Genomic DNA, 8263 nt, shown 5'->3' on the forward strand with positions numbered 1-8263 from the left:
TTTCTGAAGATAACCTTTTTTTTTTTTTTTTTGCTTCATGCGAGAAGCCCAGGGTATAATTCGTATCAAAGCCCATCTATGGGTTGCATGTTGAAACCCCTGTAAGGAAAACCATGCTGTTTATGATGTTCTTTCAGCTGCACAGAGGATGTACCCCGAAATGCGGGCTTGGCAGAGAGAGAGTTCAGATGGTACATTTCTGAAGCATTCCAAGGATTTTCAGGCGTCTATTGCGTAAGCGCCCCCCTCCCCCCCTTAAAGGCGCTTCAGCTGCCCACCTCCTGTCTCTTCCTTCCTGGCCTCAGGCACAAGCATCTCTGCTCCAACAGCCAGCAAGCAACACAATGAATCAGGATTCAAATCTGTTTGAGGCAGGAGGTTGAGATGCAGGAGTGAGTCAGCTGGCACCAGCTCGGGAGCAGTCTCAGCCTGCAGGCCTTCAGGAAGTGAGTCCCCCAGGCCAGCATCTCCCTCGGTGGCAGTCTGCCACCAAAGCCTGCTGTTTATCAGCCCGGGACCAAATGCAGCAAATAGAGTCTGCTTTTTTCCTATTTTGAAACTCTACTATATAAGCCAGATAACGTGATAGGCTAGGATTGCAAAGGTGACTTAGATACCCTATCTTCCTTAAGCAGTTGCAGTGGACGGAGTGAGGGAAATAAGGGTAAATGTAGCAATAGAGTACAGTGATGTGGGCTATACAGGCATCCGTAAAAAGGAGGGAGGGCAATTTGGAAAAATTTGAAGAGACGGCTCAAAAGAGGTGATGAGCTGAAAAAAAGGGAAACAGAGATGTGCCGAGTAGAAGAGGCTAGGACCAGAGGCAACAAGAGAAGCTTTTATAAAACACGGATCCTGAATAGATAAGCTGACTCTCCCCATCAGAGGTTGTACGAGTGAGTTCTGTGTGCTTGGAGCTCGCAATCTGCAGCACCTAGTTCAGGCAAAGTGTGCCACTTGCTGTGCTTGGTCCCGGGCTGATAAACAGCAGGCTTTGGTGGCAGACTGCCACCGAGGGAGATGCAGGCCTGGGGGACTCACTTCCTGACGGCCTGCAGGCTGAGACTGCTCCCGAGCTGGTGCCAGCTGAGTCACTCCTGCATCTATATTTATATGGGTGCAAACAGGGTAGGTGTGCAGATGATGTCTCCGAAGTGGAAGCGCTCCAACTGCTTACATTTTCTTAGTCAAGTGGGAAGCAAGATCATCTGTTGATGGAAATAATCATGGCCTGAGGAAAAGAACTACAATATGATTGGCACGTCTTATGAAGTGCCGTCTCAAGGTTCTGATTATGAGTATAAAATGAAACTGGTCCTCTCAGTTGTTTTCTCCAGCGTAACTTAGCTTCATGGGTGAGACACAGAGTACTTAGATTAAGCCAAGGATGTGGTTTTGGCAATTTCCATGGTGAGAGGCAAGGAAGTTGAAGGCGTGCTTGAGAGAATGATAACCATAGACTGTTAATAAGTTTGGAGAGCGGGGGAAAAGTCACGGTTATGAGGATCAATTTGCTCATGGTCAAACTGTGTTCAAATAAATGTAGGTATGCATTTGGGGGATGGGCTGGTAGGCAGTTAGAAAGAGATGCTGGTTTCATAAGGACACAGGGAAAAGTACTAAAGAAAGGTGGGAGCTGGTTGTTGGGAGCTTGGAGAACTGAGATAGGGCCTGGGAACTTACATTTCTTAGACCCTTGGTGGGAGCTGGAGAGATGGCTTATCAGGAAGGGTGCTTGCCTTGAAGCCTGAAGACCTGAGTTTGATCCCTGGAACCCATATATCTTACAAAAGAATCAACTCCCACATGCTGTGCTCTGATCACTACAAGTGTTCCACACACGTACAAAATAAATAATTTTTAAAGAGATCCTTAGTGGCAGGATGCTGCAATTTTGGCAATCAATGACCAACATGCATGCTGAAATTGCAGAGTAGTGTTGTAGCAGTGGTTCTCAACCTATGGATTTTGACCCTAGAGGGTCACATATCAGATGTCCTATATCACAATCACATTTACATTATAATTCATACCAGAAGCAAAGTTCGAGGAAGGCCACAAAATAATTTTACGGTTGTGGGTTACCACATGAGGAACTGTTTATATAAAGGGTCGCAGTGTTAGAAGGTTGAGGACCACTGTGTCATAGAGTGACAGTGAACCAGGAGGCAAAATGGCCATGAAATAAAAGAGAGTGTGACCTGGTGATTGAGGCAACCAGGGGAGTAATAGACCTGATATTTAAAAGTTGGTTTTTATGAGAACTGATTAGAAACTGTGTGGCTAAACAATATTTGGTAGCCAAAATGGGATTAAGACAAGGTTATAGATGGATGGTGAGGAGCCCATGCATGGAATGTTCTGCATGTGGGAGCCTTCTGTGGGGGGAGCAGGTGCAGGGAAGCGCACTGCTAAAGTGTATCCCTAGTAGACTGTGTTGATACTCATGACAAGAGTGATCAGGACCTGGGAGAAGTAAAAAGCAAGCTAATTAGGGAAGAAGTCCCGCCAAGCTCTTTAGCATTTAGGATTAGGAAGATCACTATCTAAGAGAAAATAAACCTTAGTATAGTTTGAGAGTAGAACCAAACAGAATTGAAGATGTAAGAAAGCAGTTCAGAATGATCTGTATCAACGCGCATCAGTGCATTTAGACAGGGCTGTCTAAATGGGGATCCTGAGAAAAGCCGGGACACTGTCTATGACAGCACTGTTGCAAGGACCCATTTGAGCTCCATCATTTACTACCCACAGGTCCTAGCCAGTCCCCATTGTTCCTCCTGCTCAGCACTAGACCTGTAAGGTGGGTAAATCCTATATGTAATGTGCCTTAGAGAAAGTGGGGGGCTAATTGAGATGGCTAGTATAAGTGCTTTAAAAATATAAACACTTAGCTGGGCAGTGGTGGCAGACAACTTTAATCCCAGCACCCGGGAGGCAGAAGGAGGTAGATCGCTCTGGGTCCCAGGTCAGCCTGTCTACCACAGTGAGCTCCATGCCAGCCCAGGCTACATAGTGAGACTATAACAATAACAACAACAACAACAACAAAATCTGCAAAAGAAAACAAAGCCCAAACAATAACAAGACAAGAAGGAAGAAGAGGAGGAGGAAGAGGAGGAAGAGGAGGAGGAAGAGGAGGAAGAGGAGGAGGAAGAGGAGGAGGAGGAGGAGGAGGAGGAGGAGGAAGAAGAAGAAGAAGAAGAAGAAGAAGAAGAAGAAGAAGAAGAAGAAGAAGAAGAAGAAGAAGAAGAAGAAGAAGAAGAAGAAGAAGAAGAAGAAGAAGAAACAAATGTATTGAGTGAGGAATACACAGAAGACAGACAGGTATTTAAGGGATGATCAAGTGAGAGCAGTCTGTTACCCAAAGAAAACAATAGAGATATCACAAAGTAGAGGATACCCAGCATGGATAGTTTCACACACACCCCCTCCCACTTCCTCCTGTCTCTTTCAAGAGCACTAGTGATCAAACCTAGGGCCTGGCTCATATAAGGCAGGCGCTCTCTTACTGAGCTATAACCCAACCTTGGCTTTCCTAGTGGTCTCATTTCCTAGCTGGCCTCTGCCTCCTAGCTGCTGGGATTACATGTATGCAGCACCATGTCTGACTTCATATTAGTGTTTTTTTTTAATTGGATATTTTTAAATTTACATTTCAAATGTTATTCCCTTTCCCAGTTTCCTGTCCATAAGCCCCCTATTCCATCCTCCTCCCCTTCTTCTATAAGGGTGTTCCCCCTCCCCACCCACCCTCCCTTTCTGCCTCCCCACCCTGACATCCCCCTACACTGGGGGGTTCAGCCTTGGCAGGACCAAGGGCTTCTCCATTGGTGCCCAACAAGGCCATCCCCTGCTACATATGCAGCTGGAGCCATGGGTCAGTCCATGTGTACTCTTTGGGTAGTGATTTAGTCCCTGGGAGCTCTGGTTCATTGGTATTGTTCTTATGGGGTTGCAAGCCCCTTCAGCTCCTTCAATCCTTTCTCTAACTTCTCCAATTGGGACCCTGTTCTCAGTTCAGTGGTTTGCTGCTAGCATTCACCTCTGTATTTGTCATGCTCTGGCAGAGCCTCTCAGGAGACAGCTATATCAGGCTCCTGTCAGCATGCACTTCTTGGCTTTATCTAAGCAGTGTCTAGTTTTGTTGGCTGTGTGTGTGTGTGTGTGTGTGTGTGTGTGTGTGTGTGTGTGTGTGTGTGTGTGTGCGCGCGCGCGCGCGCACGCACATGCTGGATTCTCAGGTGGGGCAGGCTTTGAATAGCCATTCCTCAGTCTCTGCTCCAAACTTTGTCTCCATATCCACTCCTATGAATATTTTTGTCCCCCCCCCTTTTTTTTTCTGGGGCTGGGGACCGAACCCAGGACCTTGCGCTTCCTAGGTAAGCGCTCTACCACTGAGCCAAATCCCCAACCCTTTGTTCCACCTTTTAAGAAAGACTGAAGCATCTGCACTTTAGTTGTCCTTCTTGAGCTTCATGTGGTCTGTAGATAGTATCTTGGGTAATTTGAGCGTTTGGAATAATATACCATGAGTGCATACCGTGTGTGTGTGTGTGTGTGTGTGTGTGTGTGTGTGTGTTTTGTGGGGGGAGGATTGGGTTACCTCACTCAGGATAATATTTTCTAGTTCCATCCATTTGCCTATGAATTTCATGAAGTCATTGTTTTTGATCGCTGAGTAATATTCCATTGTGTAGATGTACCACATTTTCTGTATCCATTCCTCTGTTGAAGGGCATCTGGGTTCTTTCCAGCTTCTGGCTATTATAAATAAGGTTGCTATGAACATAATGGAGCACGTGTCTTTGTTGCATGTTGGAACATCATTTGGGTATGCCCAGGAGAGGTATAGCTGGATCCTCAGGTAGTGCAATGTCCAATTTTCTGAGGAACTCCAGATTGATTTCCAGAGTGGTTGTACTAACTTGCAATCCCACCAACAATGGAGGAGTGTTCCTCTTTCTCCACATCCTCTCCAGCATCTGTTGTCACCCTGAGTTTTTGATCTTACCCATTCTGACTGGTATAAGGTAGAATCTCAGGGTTGTTTTGATTTGCATTTCCCGATGACTAAGGATGTTGAACATTTCTTTAGGTACTTCTCAGCCATTCAGTATTCCTCAGCTGAGAATTGTTTAGCTCTGTTCCCATTTTTTTTTAAAATAACATTTATTTTACATATTTGAGTACACAGTTGCTGCCTACAGACACACCAGAAGAGGGCATTGGATTCCATTACAGATGGTTGTGAGCCACCATGTGGTTGCTGGGATTTGAACTCAGGACCTCTGGAAGAGCAGTCAGTGCTCTTAACTGCTGAGCCATCTCTCCAGCCCCTGTATCCTATTTTTTAATAGGGTTATTTGGCTCTCTGGAGTCTAACTTCTTGAGTTCTTTGTATATATTGGATATTAGCCCTCTGTTGGATGTAGGATTGGTAAAGATCTTTTCCCAATCTGTTGATTGACATTTGTCCTATTGACAGTGTCCTTTACCTTACGGAAGCTTTGCAGTTTTATGAGGTCCCATTTGTCGATTCTTGATCTTAGAGCATAAACCATTGGTGTTTTGTTTTTGTTTTTTTTTTTTTTTTTTTTTTTGGTTCTTTTTTTTCGGAGCTGGGGACCGAACCCAGGGCCTTGCACTTCCTAGGCAAGCGCTCTACCACTGAGCTAAATCCCCAACCCCACCATTGGTGTTTTGCTCAGGAAATTTTCCCCAGTGCTCATGTGTTCGAGGCTCTTCCCCACTTTTTCTTCTATTAGTTTGAGTATATCTGGGTTTTTTTTTTTTTTTTTTTTTTTTTTTTGTTCTTTTTTTTTCGGAGCTGGTATATCTGGTTTTATGTGGAGATCCTTGATCCATTTGGAGTTAAGCTTTGTATGGGTCGATAAGAATGGGTTCGATTTGGATTCTTCTACATGCTGACCTCCAATTGAACCAGAACCATTTGTTGAAAATGCTATCTTTTTTCCACTGGATGGTTTTAGCTCCTTTGTCAAACATATTGTCTTTAATGAAAGATTCAAAGGATGAAGAGATGACTCAGCAGTTAAGATCATTTGCTGATTCCGTAGGGGACCTGGGTTTGTTCCCCAGCACAAGCATGGTGGCTCTAGCCACCCCAATTCCAGGAGATCTGACGCTCTTTTTGAACCTTCTTGAGCACTGGGCACACATTTGGTGATATGAGGGCAAATACACATAAAATAAAAAGTCTACATTGTTGTTGTACGGGTGTTGCCGACCAACTGTTGCGGATGAAGTGGTGTGGGCTGCAGAAGCTACCATCCCTCTCCTCACGCTTCCTCTTTACAGACGGGAGACGCAGGACACGCACCCTATGCTGTGTACCCCAGCTTTTGTCACAGAGGACTGAAATTGCCTGTTCATGGTGTTAATTGTTACCTTTTTTTTTTTTTAATAAAAAAACCCCTAAAACCCTCAAATAAACAAAAACAGGACCTCACTATTTAGCCCTGGCTATCCTGAAATTTAATTTATAGACCAGGACTGCCTTTAGCACACAGAGATCTACTTGTGTCTTTTTTCCAAGAGGCATGGACCACCACTCTAGCTTGTTAAAATCTTTTTTTCTAATAATTTTATCTTTACTGTTCTTCAAATGCTGGGATTTCTTTTCCTGGTGTTAGGGATCAAACTCAGAGCTGTGTTTGCTGGGTAAACTACATTCTCGGCCCAACAGTATAGTTTCACTGCCTCTGAGAAAGGGTCTCACCATGTAGCTCAGGCTGGCCTTGAGCCAGTGGGTAACCTAAGCTGGCCTTTAGCTCTTGATCCTTCTGCCTCAGCCTTGAGCCATAGGCTTGAGTGCCACCCACCTGGCTGAATTCAGTCAATGTTCTGATTCATGCATCCCAGGTTGGTCTCACTTTTATGTGGCCTGCTTTACACTTTTGATTTTTCTGCCTCTCAAGTGCAGGCATTACAGAACATGGGCCGCAGGCCTGGTTTATGCAACTCAGGGAACTGAGTCCAAGACTTTGAGTGTGCTAGGCAAGAATTCTACCAACTGAGCTACATCTCCAGCCCCATGCCATCCTTTTTCTAAAAACACACACACACACACACACACACACACACACACACACACACACACACACAAAACATGTTGTCAGATGGGTATGGCTGGGCACATGTGGAGGTCAGTGGGTAACTTGCAGGAGTTTCTTTTCCCCTTCAACCAGGGGTTGAACATCAGGTTTGGTGGCAAGTACCTTTACCCACTGAGTCATCTTACTGGTTCCATGGAACAGCTCAGAATAGCCTCAAAGTCATGATCCTTCCACTTATGCCTCTTCAGCATCTCCTGCTAGTGTATATAACCAAGCAGTGCAATTCTCTCCCCCTCCTCCTCCCTCCTCTTCCTCCTCTTCTTCTGGAGACAGATCTATGTAGCTCTGGCTGTTTTGAAACTCACTCTGTAGACCAGGTTGGCCTCAGAGATCCACCTGCCTCTGCCTCCAGAGCGCTGGGATTAAGTGTGCCACCATGCACAGCTCCAAGGCAGTGCAGTTTTTTTTTTTTTTTCTTTTTTTCGGAGCTGGGGAGCGAACCCAGGGCCTTGCGCTTGCTAGGCAAGTGCTCTACCACTGAGCTAAACCCCAACCCCGGCAGTGCAGTTCTTAAAGTGGCATAAAAGACATTTCATGTTGTTCTCAATGTGCTGGCGATCATCTTACTTCTGTCTCCTCCCTACTACTTCACACTAGTGTTCTTCCAGAATGCCAGAAATATAAGGTGTGTTACTTTTCCATGTCTGTTTCCTTGCTACATAGCCAAGTATGATCCTGACTTTTTTGTAGAAGAAATTTTATCTATATTGAAACATTGCATCCTACAGGGAAGCTCCTTATGCAGGAAGATAAATAACTTAAAATAGCTTCAGGAAGCCCCTGAAACTGACCAGATTCACTAGGTCTCTCCCTACCAGAGTTAATAATGAAAGCTGAGAGCACCTCAGATGGAAGGAAAGTGAACTGGAAAGAAGACTCCTAGATCTGACCATCACCTGCTTGAAGAGGTTTAGCCTAAATGAGACCAATTTATACCAACTTGGCAAGAACACTCTTCCAACCTTTTGCAGTATGCTGTAGGTTTCCCTAGCTTCTCTGAGCTATTACCTGTTGCAGTGGGCTTTGGTGGTGCCACTTTGAGTCATTTCTGCTCCTGTAAGGAACCCCAATAGAATCCATTGGTTTGCCAAGTTAGACTTCAGTGGTATCCTTATTTGGGTCTG

This window comes from Rattus norvegicus, chromosome 8 (assembly GCF_021556685.1).
Source record: "Rattus norvegicus strain SHRSP/BbbUtx chromosome 8, alternate assembly SHRSP_T2T, whole genome shotgun sequence".
Lineage (NCBI taxonomy): Eukaryota > Metazoa > Chordata > Mammalia > Rodentia > Muridae > Rattus > Rattus norvegicus.